Source organism: Dufourea novaeangliae, unplaced genomic scaffold (assembly GCF_001272555.1).
Source record: "Dufourea novaeangliae isolate 0120121106 unplaced genomic scaffold, ASM127255v1 scaffold85, whole genome shotgun sequence".
Taxonomy (NCBI): domain Eukaryota; kingdom Metazoa; phylum Arthropoda; class Insecta; order Hymenoptera; family Halictidae; genus Dufourea; species Dufourea novaeangliae.
In genome coordinates, this window is record NW_015373957.1 from 132,964 (window position 1) to 154,690 (window position 21,727).

At 34.0% G+C, this 21,727-nt stretch overlaps 2 protein-coding genes across 3 annotated transcripts in view; both read right to left on the minus strand.

Annotated features, from left to right (window-relative positions):
- LOC107186342 (neurocalcin homolog) overlaps positions 1 to 21,727 on the minus strand; it is a 256,746-nt gene that overhangs the window by 116,760 nt on the left and 118,259 nt on the right. The gene's annotated exons all lie outside the window — the stretch shown is intronic.
- The window catches only part of LOC107186343 (neuronal calcium sensor 2), a 176,695-nt gene that overhangs the window by 95,049 nt on the left and 59,919 nt on the right, over positions 1 to 21,727 (minus strand). The window contains exon 1 of one of the 2 annotated variants that reach the window (XM_015574187.1): positions 10,691 to 10,791. The exons of the other annotated variant lie outside the window; for it this stretch is intronic. The gene's annotated coding sequence lies outside the window, so the exon portion shown is untranslated. Of the gene's footprint in view, positions 1 to 10,690; positions 10,792 to 21,727 lie in introns of those variants that run through there. 2 annotated transcript variants of the gene reach the window in all.

The window sequence follows — 21,727 nt, forward strand, 5'->3', positions numbered from 1 at the left end:
TTCGAATATCAGAGTATCCGAATCCTATTCGAATATTTAAGTATTCGAATAGTGATCAAGTATGTATTCAAATAGTATGATGTTGACTATGAATCATTAGCTAAGGATGATAAACTAAGTCAATTTCACTACTGTAAACTGAAATTAAAAAGAGGTAAATATTGTGGAATGTCTTAATGACAATGAAGTTTCAAAACAATAATAAACTTAAAGAACTTGAATTATAATTCACACCGTACCATTCAAATGCGTACCTACTACAAATATTTAAATATTCGAACAGTCAAGTATTCGAATACTCGAGTATTCGAGTATTGAAGTAAGTATTCGAAGTTGATTCGTAGTATTCGAATACTTATAAAATATTCGAATAGTCCCAGCCCAGGCAAAGATTTGCTTAATATTTTTTTCGTCACTATTTCTTTTCCTTTCACTTACATCCTAAGACGTTTTAAAATTTGCAGAATTTATGAATGTTTGAATGAATATTTTTTGGTATATTTTTCTCGTAGTGGGCTTCTGTAATATAGTGTTTAGTATTACAATGTATTTTTCATATTTCGGCAAAATAATATGAAAGTCATTTTATTTATGTTTTTCAATAAAATGAATCTGATTCTGTTCGATAGCATTTATATTCTTTCTTACACACTTTTATAAATAATAAATATTTATTATGGGTACAAATGAATTCGTGGCCCTCACAATTAATTATCGACTCCAAACTGCCATCATTTTTTTGATAGAGGATTCGACAACTGCTCGAGAAATGCCGTCAATATGCAGAAACTGAGGGACAATATTTTCAAGACTACACTGTAGTTTAGTTTTCTGTAAATAAACAAATCTATGAAAAGGAGGCCACGAATCAATTTTTACAGCCAATATATCTGTAAACATCGCTTTATTCTTACTACTTGGGACTTAATGGGTTAACAAATCGCAGGTATTTAAAAAGGCGTCTTACATTTGTAGATATTGAATTCCGATTAACAAAATTAATTAGTATTAGTAGAGCGGTTTTTCGTCGAACGGTGTGAAGTACGATAAATACCTTCTATATAATGAAAACTTTTTACCACGAAAAGAGGCCAATATTTTTAACGCCCCCAATATCGTACTTCCCGATAAACCTTCCATATTGAAATTTACACTGTATAAAACTGCTTTCTTTTTCGAGGCAGTATCGTGAAAACAATTGTTTCTTCGTTTCTGTATAGGTTAAAGGGATTCTTTAAAATGGAGACTGATTACAATCTACGTCGAAGATTCATGAGCTACGAGACACAAAGCGTCGGGAATGTCAAGGATGAACAACGTAACCCGATACACACGAGGATCCGTCCAAACGAATATTCCCGAATCAGTTCTAATCCAAGGCTGCACTAAATTCTAATTTACTTCTGCTATTGATTTATTGACAGCGCCGCTGAAACCATCATTTCAGCTGGAATCGTTCGCGTTTTCGAGAGAACACTGAAACACAACGCTGGTTCGAAATCACGAAAATATGGTGTACTATTTTTAACAAATTTTATTATAATCATATAAAATCAAAGTAAAAAAAAGCTGACAACATTGTTACAGAATTTTTTTCGATACTTGTAAATAGACGCAGCAATACTGAAATATCTAAAACAAATTAAGGGTGTAATACCAGAAGGTAGGCCTAAAAAAATTAGTAAATTAAAAATTTATTTTTACTTAGGTAGGTAGTTATTGAATGAAATGTTAGAAATTTGTTCACCCTTTCATGTAATATAGGTACACAAAAATACAGCAGAATACTTCTTTGGTAATTTTTAAATAATTTGGGAATGGAAGGGTTAAGGGATGCTAGGCAATTTCATTTTAACTTCATTTTCGTGCGTTAGTTATTGTTTAAAACTGTATTCGTCAGATTAACTTCCAATTTAAACACATTCCTCCAAAAATTATCCACAATGTAGCGTACGATTTTTGAACAATTTAAAACAATAGGGAAATGTAGCTTTGTGAGGAAAAAAATTATTTTTTACTGAAAAGTATCAAATCTGAAAATTTATAAAATTTCAACAAAATAAAATATCATAACAAAATCGTACCCTATATTGTAGGTAAGTTTATTAGGAATAATATGTCCAAATTGGAAGCAAATCGGATGAATAGTTTAGGAGTTGAACAATGTTGCATAACTCTCTCATTTTGCAATTTTATATAACTGCTGTTAAAAAATAAAGTTAAAATGTTGTCGGACATCCCTTAAAAAAATCCCAATATTTTATTCAATAATTACCTGAGGAAATACTTTTTTGTTAAGATTTTTTTCTTTGGCCCACAAGGTGGTGTACCTCATTAAGTGTTGCAAAATTCAGAAAGCATACAAATTTTTGAATTATAATATCGATTGTTAACTAATTTCTAACAGTAATATTTAAAAAATAACCAAGTCCGTCAATTTTCAGCAAACTGTTTTTATCCGTTATTAAAGTTTAATGTTCGTTTAATATAGTTAAAAAACAATTTCCACTCAGGAAGTCTGGCAAGTAAAATAAAATTCTAAAGATTACTTTATTTCAGTGTTACCTACAGCCTCAAAATAAAAATTTTATTTTATATTTATTTCGTCATTTACCCTCTAAGGTACTGCCTGATTAATATTATCTCCGAATTCCATCGAATAACACAAATACAGTAAATCCTTGATGAGTGTCGAAGGTTCCTCGATATTGAGAAAGAGATATCCGCAGATGTAACGCTGACTTTTTAATGAGGTTTAGCACAGTGATAGGGCTTAGAATTTTGAAGCCAATTCTATTTGTTTCAGACGCATATGACCATTAGTTTATGAAATAATTAATGTTCAGTGCCGAGAAGCTTTCGAACACTTATCCAGGATTTACTGTATCTTGCATGTACTGCATTTTATTAATTACCTTATAATCACTTGAAAGTTTGTTCTATAAAAAGAAACAACTAAATTCAACGTCAAATTACGTGTAGCCAACGGTTAAAAATAAAATAATTGCTCATAAACTATTATGAGGTACATATGCAGTTACTGATTCATAACACAAAAGGACATTAATGTTTGAATTAAAATTTTTTTTTAAGTTTTTGCCATGCTTTCGTGATTTCAACCCAAGTTTACGGCGGTTCGAGAAGGCTGGTCAGTTGCGTGTTTCGTAGGGTTAAGTACTGATAAAAATCAGCCGGCAAACGAGTTAACAAACACCTACAATTCACTCGAAACTTTAATATCGATCTGCTCCCAGAAATTGCTGGCTTACCAAGTAAATATGTATTTTTAGGTCGTTACTGCTCTTTCATACGTGAAAACGTATTATTATGCATAATTTCGCTGAGACGGTTTGCATAGTAAACGGGTTCGATAAATGTAGCTTGTGGGATCTTCATTTGGAAACAACTTGAAAAAATGCTTCAAATTTTTCAACGAATAAGTTAGTGATATGAAGAAACGGAGACTGGTATAATGAATTGAGAATTGAATGAATTAGGACAAACAAGCTTCTCTGTTTGAGAACTATAGATGGAAATTGAAATTCTGGAAAAATTCAGAATTTTTAATCGTAAGTTTAAAATTATGTGTATTCAACATAATGTTATATAAATTTTAAACTTTTTGTTGTTTAAAGTTATTTAGTCTCAACGTTACTCCAAATAGTATATTAGAATCGATACTATTTCTTCTACATTATAATGTATTAGTTATAATAAACTATATCATAGTAGGATCATTTCGCGCGAAATCGGACACCTTTTGGAGCACCATTTCGGATTTTGTTCCAATTTGGATATGTTGGTAGTCTTTAGCGATATATAAACGTATCTCAAAGGATTTTTGGAAATTTGATAAATTGTTGATTTCACAGCTGTTCGAAATTTAGGGTCAACCTTTTTTCAATAAATCATAACTATTGAACTAACAAACTGATCAAAATGAGCTTTGCGAGTACTTACAGTGGAGACATAAGAGTACCAAATATTTACTGTTCAGTGTCGAGGATCATTCGAGCTTCATTTTTCACTTCAATTATTTCAGTTAAAAAAGATATTTTTTAACCATTTATTTTGCAATTGTTTTAAATAAATGCCCTGTTTTTATACTGCCGAACAAGTTAAAAATTTGAAAAAAATAAAGATGTAGCCCTATTTGTCCTCTTTATGCGCATATCTTCAAAAATATGAACATTTTAAAATTGGCGGTACGAAAATTAATTGAAGTGAAAAATGAAGCTCGAATGATCCTCGACACTGAACAGTAAATATTTCGTAAACTAATGATCCTATGCGGCTGAAATAAATATCATTGGCGTCAGAATTTCAAGCTCTATGACTGTGCTAAACCTCATTAAAAAATCAGCGATACACCTGGGGATCTCTCCTTGTCAGTGTCGAGGAGTCTTCGAAGACTCACTGTACTAACTATATTATAATATATTAGTACATTATAAACAGTAGTATCATGTCCTTATTTACAGACGAAATAAATACCTTCCAATTGGTGATTTAAACAGAAAATTGGTGCCCTACACCATATACAAACTAACATTCTTATTAAAAAAAAAAAAAATCAGAACTACTTGCTTACAAGATGTAAAAATGATTTTTCGCTTTCTCTGTATTTTCAATAAGTCTACTTAATTTGTGAATACTATACACAGCGTGGGTGACCTGATATTATCATTTTTATATTGTTGCTCGTAGCAAAAATGTTTCAGCGGAGGCTTGAATGGTATCGGGTAGAGCATATTCTGATGTTATAAGTTTTTTCGTGAGTGGACGCGTAAAGGTCATATAAAGGTCAACTTTGTTTTTTTAAATGGTATGAAGTATTTTTTAATACATCAATCGATCCAGCTGAACACTCGTTGTAACAAAGTACTAACCTGTGTATGTCGAAAAATTAGTAGTTCAGGGGATATTTGAATTTAAATCATTCTAAAACACCATTACTGTCGTGCTAAGACGTTAGCGTTTATTTACAGGAATGGTAATAAAGTACGACAATAATGGTATTTCAGAATTATGTAAATTGAAATATCTCTTGAACTACTAACTTTTCGACATACATAGGTTAGTACTTTTTTACAACGAATGTCCAGCTGCATCGATTGATCTATTAAAAAATACCTCATTCCATTTAAAAAACAAAGCTGACCTTTATATGACCTTTACGCGTCTACTCACGAAAAAACTAATAACATCAGAAGATGCTCCATTCGATACCATTGAAGCCTTCGCTTAAATATTTTTTACTACCAGTAACAATAACGAGAAAATCAAGATGTCAAAATCAGGTGAGACACTCTGTGTAATTACGTATGTAACTTTAATAATTTACACCTTCAAAACTATTAATAAACTTTAAGTAACTACGGCTAATATTTCACACATATCATTAGAAATATGTATTCTATTTAGAGATGGCCTGCAAAATCACTGACCGTGATTTATCAGAGTAATCGCCGAATCACGATCACTATCATGATTTAACTTCATTGAAGACCGTGATTGCGATTTTTTTATCTTGAGTGAATTTGCTCACTGTTATCGCAAGTCCTTGATCTTTAAACCGAAAAACGTATTCAATATGATTTTACGATCAATTACATTACTATTTGTGTTTTTAAAAATCAGTAGAAAAAACAAGAAATTCTAAAAGAATGATTTGCTAGGTAACATGTAGATTATAATTTATAATCATTAATTTATTCATTATTAGACTGCAGATTTTTATGAAAAATAACATTTTCCAAACTAATTTATAAAGACAGGAGCAAATGTAGAAATTTATTTTTCCTTTTAAGTATCTTATTGGGTTCAGACTAAAATCGAAAACTCATTGGATCCGAGGAAAGTGTTGTTTTTTATTGGATTTCACAGAGCCCTATAAGCTGTAAATTCATAAAATCCGCAGTCTATTCAATATTCTTCATTGTTTCTAATTATTCCTTCACTTTATACGATATAACTCGAATTTTTGTTTCGATGTCGTTAATATAAAATGTACAGGTTATGTGTCGCGCCTAAACAACTGTTATGTTTCTCCACCAGTCAGAAAGGATCACGAAAAATTGCGAATCACTGTGAAAAATCACTGATTAGGAACGAACGTGATCGAATCACTCGAGATTCACAAGTAGCAGTTCGCGCTATCTCTAATTCTATCATCCTACAAAAGATCGATAAAATCGAAGTGGTACAGGTGGGGTCCTGCCCTTGTCAGATACACCAACATTTAGGTACTCGAATAAACAGAAAATACAACAAAAAAAAACATATTTCAACAGTTTTTAAATATCTGGAATAAAAATTGTGATAAAAAATAATGTTAACTTAATTCAGGCCCCAAAGGGTTAAGCTTAAAAATAAAGGTCGTACGTATTAATACAATGAATATCATTGTTTCTCATTTCATACTTATCAGAAGTTCAAACCTTAAAGAATCTGACATTTTGTCGAAGGGATCGAAGAAGATAAAGCTGTAACGTTCATTTACATTGGACGCCAACTCGACGTGTCTATAAAAAGAAGAACAATTCAATATCGAGCAATTCATTCGGGTAATCTTCTTTTGAAGTATACTTATCTTATCGCATCAAGGAATTCAGGCTACCAATCGATTCCAATAGAATACATTTTGTACGGTAATTTTCTAGTGCGTCTCGAAAATTCACGTAAAATTATTAAATTTACCTGTTCGACCTGGTTGCACTTACTTCGATTATCATTCCGAATGGAAAATGTAATAATCGACGAGATGAAAATGTACAATTACATCGAGAGAAAAGAAAAGGCCACTTCTTTTCCTATTACGTTCACTTCGAAGGAAATTTCTAGCCCAGAGGAGTGGCAAGGGTAGGGGACGGGGAGAGAGGAGATCAGAACAAGGATGGTAAAGGAATCTGAAATGATGGACGAGAGGAAAATAGCGGTTCCGTCATGAATTATGCAGACGCTTCAAATTTTGCGATATCGCCATCGAATATAGAACACATTCGAATATCTAACCCATCGAGGCGTCTTGTTAAAGGAAACAATGAATTGCTTTAGTTGTCGTATATTTTTCTATGAAAACAAGGCTATTGATACAAGCAATTCTGCTTTGCAGATCCACCTTTAACACTAGATCTACCAAGGGGGGTCAAAATGACTTGTTTGACATTTCTTATAATCATTATTCATTTTCAGTAGATTTTGTTTACTAAAATTTTGTATATCTTTTTCTAAAACATGCAAATAACTAATTCTGTAAAACAGTTTTCTTTTGTTTTTGTCTTTTTGATGTAAAATTTTATGCAGTATACCTCCATATACCAAGATGAGCCATTTTGACCCCCACGGAAGGTAGGTAAACTTGTGATTTTTTAAGTTCCTCATATTATTTTTGTATAGTTCAAATAAATTTTTCGAAAACCAAGTATATTTTCGCACATCTACATCGTGCAAAATTACCATAAGAGACATGTGTTATGTTTGCTTAATTTAAAAAAAAAGAAATATCTTCATGTACACCATTACAAAATCAGACGCATATTTCGATGAAACGTAGAAAGTGTCAAATAGCATATTGTACTAATAATAAAACGAAGAATATTTGTGGTACATGTCATAAACGAGTCTGTGGTACATGCTCTGTTAAAACAATTGTAACTTGTAAAAAATGTCTTTGACCTTTAAGCGTAATTATTTTGAAAATTATTATTATTATATTATTATCATTATTCAGTTTATATTCAATTTTCACTCATAAAATAGGGAAATATATAAAAACGTAAAAATTGCTATGTCTTTTCTTAAATGACTTATTAATTTGAAAAAACAAGTCATTTTGACCCCTCCGGTAGAAGTAGGTATACGTCAATCGCCGGTTGTTCTAGTGTTAATTCTGAAACATTTTTAAAACGTGACATTGTTGAAAACAAAAAAACGAACGAAGCTTAATATTTTCCTCTACGATTTTGGATTTGCGCAAGGTAGCAATACGATGAACAGATGAACACATGTCACGTAAACAGAAACAATGAATATACAGGGTGTCCCATTTAAATCGACCCATTCGAATATCTCGGAAAAAATATATCTGAAAATAGTTAAATCATTCCAGGGGGCACACTTTCTGACGTAACTTTTTTCTATATGGACGCGTAGAGGTCATATGAAGGTGAACTTTCTTTTTGTAAAATGGAATCGTATATTTTTTAATGCATCACTTATCGCTACTCGTTATTCCCCACATAAAGTATGAAGCCACTTATGGCAAATTAGTGCATTAAAAAATATACGATTCCGTTTAAAAAAAAAACAAAGTTGATCTTCATATGACCTCTACAGGTCAAAATAGAAAAAAGATACATTAGAAAGTGTGCCCCATGATACCATTTATCTTTTGTCTGAAACATTTTTTAATATATCGTCAACAGTTTCGGAGATATTCGAGTGTAACATGTGACACCCTGTATATTTAACCGTTTAAGGCCTGAATTGCATTATCGTTTTTTCAGTTTCGTCATTCAAATAACTAAATTTGATGTCTTCGAGTGCTGACACCATTTTATAGCATCTCAGAGGACTTCCGAAAAGTAGTAAATACATAAGAGTTAGGATTCTTAACCAGGTTCAATGACAGCATTTTATTGTAATATAACAACAAAGTATCGTCAGGACATAAATGATTAAATAGGTAGGGGAAAGGTGTCTAAAACGATTAATACGATAAAATACGATTAAACGATAATCTAAACGATCCCTCGGGGTAAAATGATTCCTGGCTGCCCTATGGTTATTAGTGGTGTTATATCGTAATATCGTTCTACAATAGTTCCCCCCACGCGTCACTAGTCGTTGCTCGAAGTGCTATGTGAATATCAGTGCTCTGTGTGTTATCCACAAGAAAAATTTAAAATTGCTGCAATTTATCTAAGATAGAGTCTTTTTCAATGTTGTGTAACTTTTGTCATAAACGGTTTAATTCGACAGCTGCTTCATGCGCGAATTTAACCACAATTCAATAATACGTTAATTAATGTTTCGTTACCGCATGTAATAAGTTGATGTTATATTCAACCACTGAATGTGAGTTGGGTGTTTGGAGTCATATGATCATTTAATCATTTCACCCATATGCTATATTATTGTCTTATTGTTTAGTTACAACAATACCCCGTCAGTATGAAAGAAAAACAACACGTCAAAGCTGTTTTTATTTAAATAAAATGTAATAACTGAAATGCTTTTTAATGTTCGTCGTATTTACTATCAGTAGGTATAAAAGGATCCCCAGGGATCATTTTATACACATACATTACAAAATGATCCTTAAATATGCCTTCAAAGAAATGCGAATAAAAAATATAATTGATCACGTAGCTAAATTTTATTTAAGCCAATGATAAGATTGATAGATTAACTTAGAAAAACTACTTTACTTTTATTTAAATAATGAGCATTTGTATTTTTTATATAAATTACGCCTTAAAGGGATCGTTTTAGACACCTTTCCCCTACTTTGATTCTCTCCATAAATGTCTGATTTGGAATTCTGTCCTCTGTACTTCTCTTGCTCTGTTAACTCCATATTCACTCTACATTCACTCTATACACACTCTGTTAAAACTCTGTTCGACCTCTGATCTCTAACTGTCCTTTTTTTCCCTCGATAACTCACGGTTTTTACCCATTCATCCCCTCCGTCCACGCAGAAACACAACCGCATGCATCCCTTTCCGTTCGATCCTTACCTAAAAGCGAATTTAGACATACGTGAAAGGTGTAAAAATTGTTTTCATACAAAGTGACCAGTGAACAAAGACGAGCCAATCTTTACTTTTAATGAATTAAACGGATTATGGATGAATCATTTACTATGCACATGCAAAGTGTAAATTCACCTTAACATTCTTCTTTCATTCCCAGAAAAGGTTTCGTCATATACGCCTAAAATCATCAGTTCATCCCAACTACTAGAATGTATAAACAGAACACTTAACCATCTCGTTTCCACCTAAATTCCAATTAGACCAGGCTCAAGATTTCAATCACCCAAAAACTCACACATAGTACAGACATTCACACGCAGTTTTCAATGATTATTGATATCATATAATACTTCGCAATAAAATTATAAAAATTCGTTTCATAAATAAATAGATCAGCAAATGAACAAATTTTTAACAATTTCACTACACAGTTCTATAAAGCATAAAAATCCATTAAATTTTCATTGTAACAATTTGTTTACATCTATTATAGTCTTCGAGATATACAGGAAAATAGTAATCATACACTAAGCTTTAAGGGGTGTTTCCACCCCGAGGAACAAAAATTGCCTGATACATCTATTCAACTGCCCTACAAACCTGCAAGGTTTCAAAAAAATGAGAAATTCTGTGTTCCTAAAGTTCCCATATGAGTTCCAGAATTGACCAATTTTCCCTAAATTGGTATACCTAAATCCCCTAACTTTAATTTATTCCCCCGAAGATGTACAACTTTACAGTCCAGTAATCGCAAAACAACTATTCCCCAGCAATTCGCGACAATAATACGTCACATCGTACACCAGATGTCGAAGCAGCATACAATTTTTTGCATAACAGTCGCCTTCAATTTAATTCGCGTTATCCGGCCAGTGGTTCCGCATTGGGGGACACGAAACGCGTCGCGGTGCACTGAATCATCATCTTACCCGACGGATTGAACGTAGACAGGGATCCTACGATGCGTCGAGGTGTCCGATAACGACGCAGCTCCAGTACCGATTGCTGATCCTTTTCCGTAAGTCGCACACCTTCTGGACGTCGACGAATCGATCACGATGAAACAGCAGAGACGAAAGGTGTCCAACGAGCAAGTGTCCGAAACACGTGAAAGAAAAAATTCTCGACCGTCTTCAAACGGACACCAACCTTTCTCTTTCACACCGCACCGATTAATACTATCCTTTCAACAAAACGGCACACTTCAACTCCACTCTATTCCTCACCCTATATCCGTGTCCCGCTATCCTTCCCGTGCACGCATTATTCCGCGCCTAGGGGATCCCCAGTCGACATAAAACCAGCAACCCAACACTTGGTCCTGCGAACGTCGAACAAGAAACGGGAGATTACGATATTCACGGTACGTTCCGGGAAGTGTGGTTCACAGGATGGGAATAACACGTGTGTGGACCGATCGAGGTGATCAGGAGAACAAGAAACAGAGCTTGGAAGAATACGCATCGGTCAGAAGCTGCCGGTCACTTTTCTGCACGGTCCCTAATCTCCATCCAAATAATCACGAGAATCCCCTGGATAAGGAGGGAAGATAGAGAGAAAAAGCTCTAGTCCAAAATTTTCAACACGATTACACCCGGCCACAGAAAGAGCACTCCCCTTCACTTCGACTTGCCTGGAAACTCCGGGGTAGCTAAGTGTCTGTTCAAGCCAGAAGCTCCAGGACACTTCTTTTGTCTCTGTTTCGCCAATGGGAGGCTTGCCCCTTCGTCTCCTCTTCCCTCCGTAAAGGATACCTCGGTTCTCCGTCGTCCCCGGGGGGAACTGATGTGTCCCCGACGCCAATTAGCGGTCGCGCGTTCAAACGCCCAAAGCGGGATATGCGGTACCGTGTCGATGTTCCTCAAGCTGGCTAAACACCGTGTTACACCGCGGCTTAGACACCACCACTCTACCCGCAAGCTCTTTCTCTCATCGACAGTCCGCCCACAATACCCCTCTCTCTTTCTCTCACGATTAAACAGGTACACGTTAACACACGACGTGCCCCAGAAGCTCCTAAAACGCGTTCTCCCGGTGTCACCTCAGTCAACGAGTTTGCGTACTCGAGAACGCGACTAGATCGAGGAGGACGCACAGCACGCGGCCAGCCTCTAATCCCCCCCTTTTTTTCCCACGCGTGGCCCTTTTCCTTCCCCCCTTTTCCGGTCGGGTAAAGCGTGCTTCTCTCCACGCGGAGATCGATCACGAACGAGGAACGTCGTGCCGAGAGAGATTCGATCGAAAGAAAGAGAGAGAGAAGGGGGAGGAAGGTGGTAGGATTTGTACGGAGAGGATACCAAGGGTCAAGATGAGGGGATTCAGGGGAGAATCTAGGGAAAAATTGTACGAAGAAGACGAACACACCCCAAGACGATATTTTCAAGCGATCTCTTATACACACGAGCCTCCACGCACAACTCTTCGGTGGCGCGTGGTGCCTTTCCGTATCACGTACGAATGCGGCGGAGCTACTAGCCTAGCGAGAGGTAAAAGCGACGAACCGAGGCTCTCTCCCCCGAGCTGATCCTGCGTGCTAAACGAGCCGCTACGCTGCCACTCGCGCTCCCACCACCACACACACCCCCCTCCCTCTCCCTCTCACGCCCCTCCCCTGCCGCCAGCACGTTCGACGTCTCTCAGTGTCTGCTTCGCGCTGGCTTCCACCACCGCCGCCTTTACCTAACCCAACGCTGTGTCCTCCATCCTTCCCATCCACCCACCCAACGGTTGCTGCTCTACTCTCTACCTTAACCGTTTCTCCGGCTTTCCCCTGGTTTTCTACCTCCTTCGTCCCATCTAGCGCGCAGCTCTAGGTATCTCTACACACTCTACGCGCGCATCGACGTGACCAGCTGCTACGCGTAGTACGTAGTTACTTACGCCGACGACCCCCGGCCTCCCTGCGGACGATATGCGTGATTTCTTGGCGGGAAAGTGGCGGGTGGAAAATGCTGACGGCCGCGGGGGATGGTAATTGCTGCTGGAAAAAGTTCGCTAGGAGCTTTTTAGACAGCCTCGGTTGCTTATGGTTTTATGGTCTGTACGCGGGGATGGTGTACGTGCTCGGTTACGAGAGTTATGAGATCTTCGATTTGGGTGCGACCTAATGGATCCGAACACTCGTTATTTTAATATTGAGATATTCAAACTTTCTACTTTTCGAACGTTCTGCTATCCAAAGAATCTTGTTGTACGACAATCCTACTATCCGAACGTTCTGTTATCCAATGATTCTGGTGTACGAAAATCCTACTATACGAACGTTCTATTATCTGAAGGTCCTTGTATCCAAACGGTCCACTATTCGAAGGTTTTATTATCCAAAGTTGTATTTACTATCCAAAAGATCTAGTATTTGAACGTTCTACTATTCCAAGTTTCTAATATCTGGACGTTCTACTATCCGAACGTTCCAACTACTTTAAGTTTCTCTACTATCCCAAATCTTACTATTCGAAGATTCTACTATACGACCGTTCTACTAGTTTTTCTAACCGAAGGTTCAACCGTTCGAAAGTTATACTATTCGAAAGTTACACTATTCGAAGGTTATACTATTCGAAGATTCTACTATACGACCGTTCTACTAGTTTTTCTAACCGAAGATTCAACCGTTCGAATGTTATACTATTCGAAGGTTATATTATTTGAAAGTTATACTAATCAAAGGATATACTATTCAAAGGTTATACTAATCAAAGGATATACTATTCAAAGGTTATACTATTCAAAAGTTTTACTATTCGAACAGTCTACCATCCGTAAATTCTACTATTCGACCGTTTTACCGTCCGAAACTTTACAATTGGAAGTTCGTATTATCCGAACGGTCTACCATCGGAACGTTCTACTATTCGAAGATTCTACTATCCGTACTTTCTGTTACTCGAACAGAGTCTTTCCTAGCAACATATGCCTTCTCTATTGGCAACTATGCAGCGCTTAGATACGATGTACACCTTTTTCTGTTCGATTGAACTCTACCGAATTACTTATGTAGAAAAACGAACGTGATTCAGCAGTCAAAAAGATATGGGATTCATAAATATTTAAACTGTCAATTTTCTCGATTTATATTTAAATAAGTGAAGTGTTGTACCGGAAATATGATTGTTTTACTCTCTCAAAATTCCTTCATGCGAACACTTACAGTCGTCTCGGAAATTAACGATACTCTAAACTGATTGAACTTGGGAAAACTGATGAATTTCAGATTAAGATAAGACGTTCTTGTGTTTCGTTTGTCATTTATTGAAAATTCACTGGTGTGCTCAACGTTCATTTTAGCAACACTTTGGGCAATTATTATATTAAATACATTCCCTACCGGCTGCTATTTAATAGGTCTAGTAGATCTTACGATCAACAGACAGAGAACTACAATAAACACTTCAATCACAGTAATAAATTAATGAAAAATGCCAAAAATTCTAATAGAATAACGAACCAATTTTTTAATTAACCCTGATCTAGAGATAAATTAATTAGGCATCTTATCTATAAGCACTAAAATTTAAAAGTCTGTTAATGGACTACCAGTCAGTAAAGTGTTAAATTATGTTGGTCGCTGATTTATTTTTCGAGGCGACTGTATGTCTCTCTATTAGTTCAGATACGGGAGTTTCCACTGTAAATATAACTCATGTGGGAAACCCTAACAGGAAACATATGGAACCACTACGAACTCTGAACCTTATTGTGATTATATACATATAACTTAATCAGTTTACATGGTGCAGAGTGACTATCGAATGATTGATAGCATGTTTGGTGAGCGTATCACGAAAATGGAACAGAAAAATATCGTATGCTATTGAATATTGTATGAAACTTGGTGAAAATGCTTCTGAAACTTATATAAAGTTGAAGAAGGCTTATGGAGGGCAAACATTGTCCCTTGCACAAGTTTTTCCATGGCACAAAGCTTTTTTGGAGGGTCAAGAAACCATTGACGATGAACTACGTTCTGGAAAGCTTGTTATACTAGTAACAGATGAAAATGTGGAAAAGGTAGAGACCTCAGTTCAGTTTGATCGATAATTAACAGTAAGACTGATACGAGACGAAATAAATATGTCTTTCAGGATTGAGGATTATTCATTAAATTTTGAGGATTGTTCGTTAAATTTTGAGGATTGTTTATTATATTTTGAGGATTGTTCGTTAAATTTTGAGGATTGTTTATTACATTTTGAGGATCGTTCATCAAATTTTGCGGATAGTTCGTCAAATGTTTGGAATTGTTTATCAAATTTTGGGAATTGTTCATCAAATTTTTAGGATTTTTCAATAAATTTTAAAAATTATTCATCAAATTTTGAGGATTGTTTATCAAATTTTTAGGATTTTTCATTAAATTTTAGAGTTTATTCATCAAATCTTGAGGATTGTTCATCAAATTTTTAGGATTTTTCATTAAATTTTACAGATTATTCGTCAAATTTTGAAGACTGCTCATATCAAATTCCGAGGATTGTTCATCAAATTTTGACTCATAATTTAGGCAGTTTCAACACTTGGTTTCTGCATCACGACAACACCCCCCTTGTCAAATCGTATTATCTGCGAACGAATCTGCATAAGAATCGTGTAGTCCATTACCCAATAATTGCAGTTCCTTGTTATGCTAAGGAGATTCAACCGCTAGTGGTTAGACCGAGTAGTGAGACTCCTCATGTATGTACACGCAGAGTAGAGATGTGCGTAACGCGACGGAATATATTAATTTCCTAAGTTTATACTACTAAGTATTAAATATAGTCTAATCATTAATCATAAACAAACAAATTTTACTGACAGTTCAGTAAATACCAATTATTCATATAATTTATAATTTCTATCAGTTTAACCCTTAAATGATAAGATGGGCATCTTATTATTAGTTATTATACAACTAGTTGCTTTGCATTCTTACATAAAAAATACATCAAATAAACAAGTACATTTTGAACTATTGAATAAAAATAAATATTCTACAAAATTTGATTCTGTCTAAAATGTTTAAAATATCTTGGACTTCCTCAGACCTAACCAGTTAAGTGTTACCTAATCAGAAGAGATTTATGAACATATTGATACTGTCACTTGAATGTTCGATATATAACAGGTGTCAAATTTTCGAGTAATTAAATGAAGGAAAAAGCAACGTGCTATAATACACTATCATTAAACACAGTGTCAATGATTGATATTTTCTATGACATTGTCTTGATAATGTCGATATGATTCTAATCAATCGTAAGATTTCTTTATATTTGCAGAAAGAGTATCTATATTATCACAGAAAACAGATCACAAAAAGAGTAATTATATTATCACACAAGATTAGATCAGCCGAATCGAATGAAGATATTGTAAAATGAAATTCTGTTAAAGAATTTTGTATATATAGAAATGTGGGTCATATATTTTTACATGGTTAATCGCTAAAATCATCGAACGTAAATTATAATAGGAATTTTTCGTAAAATACTATTCACCGTTATTGCAATTTATTAAAAAAATATTTCACTTCCAAAAAACATACTATATACATATAACGATTATGTAAATTCTGAAAATTTGATTGTACGATTCATCAGTAACTTTTTAGCCTTAGAAGATATTACCATAAAGTCTGCAAAATTTGATTTTACGATTCGTCAATAATTTTTCAGCCTGAAAAAGTATTACATCGCTTGGTTACACCCTGAATTCGCCTGACTCGATTCACTATATTTTGCCCCAAATTGAAAACGAAGGTAGAGAAAGGCAGTCCGGTATAGTTATAGACATTTTAATGGCTAGACTGCGGATTTGATGCATTTATGGCGTACTCGATCGTCGGAAATATTCAGTATATTAGGAAATTCGATAAATTTTCGTAGTATATCAATATAAAAGCTTCTGTCTGTTTCCAGTTTTCGAAAATAAATCTATAAAGATTGATATTTGCATAAAACTCTATAAGTCTTTTAATAACTAATAACGCTTCCCTCAATCATTTCCAAGGAGGAATACCATAGTTCTTTGCAAAATGATTGTAAATAACGTGAACGCTGTATTTCTTTAGAAAATAATTATTTCGTATAAAAAAATAATAAAGGACTTCAATATTTTATAAACAGTTAATAATTAAATTTCAGCTGTAAAACTTTCAGAATAAATTGTGTATATTAAACGACGAGTGTGATCAAGTGTTTTTTTCTTTTACGAATGATCTACATTTCTTTATAATCTCACATTCAATTCTGATCTAAAAAATTCTGATAAATTTTAAGTTTTAATGTGTAGCAAATGTTGCATTCATTGAATGATTTCCAATATGCATGAAACAAATACATGACCTTAATGTCCACCATCATTTTCATCTTCTATGACCTATTAATTACGATTATTAATTTATCCACGACTGCCTTTTACATGATAAATCCCCTTAAACGGTATATCACAACTTTACAAAATCCGAATCCATTTTTAACAGATCAAACGAAGATTATTGATATTAATTCGTTATAATATTATACAATATCGTAATTTCTTTCAATCGAGTAACATCAATCTGCATATTAACTAATTTATATTTTATTTACGAAGATTAATATTAACGAGAACACAGAGAAATAGGACTTTAGAACAAAAGCTCAAACTTAACAAAATTTAAACATTAGAAGAAAACAGAAGATTTGTTTCTTTTTTATTATAATATTTATAATTTCAGAATTTTTTATGTAAAATAATGTTACAATATATCTGTAATTCTTCGAAGACCATAATTTCTTACTCAGCGATCTAATGAACACTTTCGTAGGCACAAAGCGCACGACTGTATAAGGAAATCCGCAGAAAGGAATGTTATGCGCATGTTTTATGTCACATTTTCTTGCCGACCACCCATACGTTTTCTGCAGTTGTTAAATACTTAACTGACAGCAGAATCGGTGGTACCATACACCTCGTTTTATATACCTAATTTATTAATTATAATTCTTAATATAAGAAATTTAAGTGCTAACATTGTCGCACTTTCCAATTAGCCAAACGTTCAAATCGTGATACATTGAGAACGATTTTTCTTTATTTCTATCTCTACTGATATAAGCAAACAATTCCAAGAATTTATTATGATTTCTGTGAATTAAAATGGGCAAGTAGTGAAATAAAATTTTAATTTCTACGCCATTTTGTAATACAATAGTATCCAAAATATGAAAATACATGAAAAACTGTCAAACACAATTAAGCAGAATTTCTTTCTAATATTTTTATCTGCTATTCTCTGCTGTCATTTTAGCAGTTATTTTGGGTTTTGAAGGTCTCTGGGTATCTTTTCTTGTTGCCAAGTGGGTTTCTAATCTCAAAACTTTATGACATCTCTATCTTTTGCGAAATACTCGTCACTAGTTTAAGAAACATTGTATATTCTTAAATAAAAGGAGCAACATTACGAATTTTGTTGACACTCAGATATGTTCTAGTCTTTAGTGATGTATAAACATATCTCGAAGGAGTTTTGAAAATTTTAAAAACCTTAAGGGTACCTAATAAAAATTATTTCAGTCAAAGAAGTCCTCATTTTTCTGCAGCTTTTTCGAGCGCATCGTACTATTGTAAAATTGCATTTCTTTAAAACAATTGCAAAATAAATGGTGAAAGAATATTTACATTTTAACTCGCACGATTTTTATTGGGTACCCTTATTCTCCACTATAAGCATCCACAATGTTCATTTCGTTCCTATTGTTAGCCCAACAGTTATGATTTATTGAAAAGAGGTTGACACTATATTTCAAACGTGTCTAGAATCAATAATTTGAAAAATTTTCAAAAATCCTTCGAGATACGTTTATATATCACTAAAGACTACAACATATCCAAATTTGAACAAAATCCGAAATGTTGCTCCAAAGAAAGTGCGATTTCGCGTGGAATGCTCCTTTTAAGAATATACAATGTTTCTCCAAACTACATAGTGACGAGTATTCCCCAAAAGATTGAAAAGAAACTCGCAAACCCTTCTATAATATTAGTGTTTTCTGTCTAAAATCGAATTTTGAGAACATTTCTAGTATTAGTAAATAGATAGATGAAACAATAGGAATTATTTTAATGGTGGGTTACTCAAGACCCAGACCAGCCTACGATAAAAATTTTAATTCAACATTTATATGAAATTGTAGTGTGGGTCAGAAATGACCCTGTTCTGCCGTTTAGAGACCAATCTTATAGTCTTAAATAATTTACGTAAGTTTTCGTGTTCGTTGAAATTAACTTCGAAAATCTATTGACGATTCTAAAAAAAAAGTCGAAACTCTATTGATTTATTGCAATTATTGATGGAATGTATAGAAAATTTTAATCTTACAATGAAAATTACCGATGCGCCAGTTGTGTCTAATTGAAATGTGAGTTTAACGCTTCAAGAGAGCTGCACGTCTCCCACAAATGGCGTTGCCAGCTGCCGACAACTTTCGTAGAGATGCTAATCGAAGCTTCCGAACTAGTTGTAAGTTTTGTTCAGCATTTTATGAATTTTCATATATCACTATATACAGGGTGTCCCATTTGAACCTCTTCACGAAATTATCTCTCGTACTATTCGTTGATCCAAAAAATGTTTCAAGTAAAACTTGCCTTTTCGAGGGGGGCATCTTATAGTGGTCACAAATCTTATCTAGGTGGACGTACCTCCCAGATCTCAAGGTGACCTTGAGTTTGTTGACCTTTGTTTTTTTAAATCGATCTGTATGTTTTCATTCATATAGTCCATTCTGTTACGAATTCATTGACCTACCATATATTGGTCTTTCAAGGACGTTCAAGGTCATTTATTGCCGTTTAGAACTTTACCTTTGTTGAACGTTTCCAAGATTATTTTTTGAATTTCGTCAATTCGGTTATTAACATCGTTACTTATGTAGTAACTTTTATAACTTCTGAACGGGAATAAATGACCTTAGATGACCTTGGATAGCTTTGAATGACATTGAATGACTTTGAATGACTTTGAATGACTTTGAATGACTCTGATTGACTTTGAATGACCTTGAATGACCAACACATTACATGGACAATGAAGTAATTTCCCCATCCATGTATAGGGTGGCTCATAAGTCACTTTACCATTTAAACTTTTACGTCCGGAATTACTATTGTAGATACTTAAAAACTGATCAAGTATGGTGTTCTTTAATATTTTATACTTTTTCATTCAAACAGCTGAATATGGCGTCTCGGAACGCCATTTTATAACACCTCAGAAAACTTCAAAGAAGTAGTAATTTATAAGCAGATTGCGGATTTTATGCACTTATAGTATATTCGATCGTCTTAAATTCGGTACAGTAAAATGTTTCCAAAGTTTATTCAGGTTTTCTTTTCATTTAACAGGGTAAATAAATTTTTCTTTGCTTCCAGTCTCCAGAACTTAATACATAAAATTCTATGTGTGCACAAACATCCGCATCATATTTGATCCATGGTAGAATTTTAATATAAGGGATATTCCGAAGAACCAGCGGAATACAAAGGGTTAAAAATTTAATAGTTCTAATACTTAAAAATATTTTATAAATACACATAAGTATCAAACCAAAAAATGTTTTAAATTTTAAACGGTAACATGACTTACAACACTAACAAATACAAGTATTTTGTAAATACAAATAATTTACAAACAAAAAAGATATAAAATTTTGAACGGTAAAATAATTTGACTCTAATACATGCATGTATTTTTTAAATATAAATAATTAACGAACGAAAAATTATATTACATTTTTAACGATAAAATGACTTATGGACCACCCTGTACATACAATGGTGCACCATGGACCCCAACTGCAGCCTAGCTCCACTTACGATAAACTCAAACATGCTTAGCGTGTCACCTGCCAGGGACATCTTACTCACCTGTGCGCCAGTATGCTCCCCTCCCCTACCCCCACGAAGGGGTTGGTTCGACTCTGAACGAACCATTCATGAAATTTTCATCCCCTGCTTAAAAGCTGGCAGAAATCGATAAGTTTTGGATTCTTCAAGAACATAAAACTCAGATTCAAATATGTATTCAGGGAAAAAGTAATTGAGTAAGTCAAAGAGGAAGTTATGTAGGAGATGGTACGTTAGAATGATCACTTACGTTTGACCAATCCGTTCACTGAGATTAGTTGCATCGTCCCTATTACCGAAGACACATAGATCATTGACAATGGAATTTTGCTAACCCAAACAATACGATTTTTGTAAAACTAAACAGATTGGTAGGGGACTTCAATGGACGTATTAAGTAATTTTCAACTTTTGATAATTGATGGTTCTTCAGAGTGAATATAGCCCTTAAAAGGTTAATATGTTATGTCGTGTTTTCCTGTCTATCTTGAAAACTATAGTAGATGTAAAATAATTGTTAGAATAAAAATATAGTGGCTCTTTATGCTGTATAAAACTGTTCAATTAAATTGTTCAAAATTTGTTTAAACAAATAAATAAACAGATGAATTTTGAAGAATTTCATTGCACAGTTTCATAGGGCACAAAAAATCATTCAATTTTCATTAAAAAATTTTGTTTATATCTGCTTTAGTTTTCAAGATATACAAGAGAACACATTAATGTCTTCATCCTGAAAAATCAAAATGCAGGAAAAAGAAGAAAACTGTCTGATACTATATTTAGTAGTACTATTTTACTATTATACTATTACAGTTTTAATTATTATACGATTTAATACCGGAATATTGAAATTCAATTGATTTTAAGAACAATCACTTCGCAGCCTAAGCTTCCAAATACTTGAAGAAAAAGTGTGAACATAATTTCGCATTCAAATGAATTGCACTTTGTCCCATCGAAATCGATTCATATTGTTCTGACTGACAAATTTCTACAATAACGTTCCCCACATAATAACTCACAGTGGAAATATCTGATAATATAATCCCAACAACTTCGCTTTAACGAAGACAAATATCCTGTCATATGTTGCT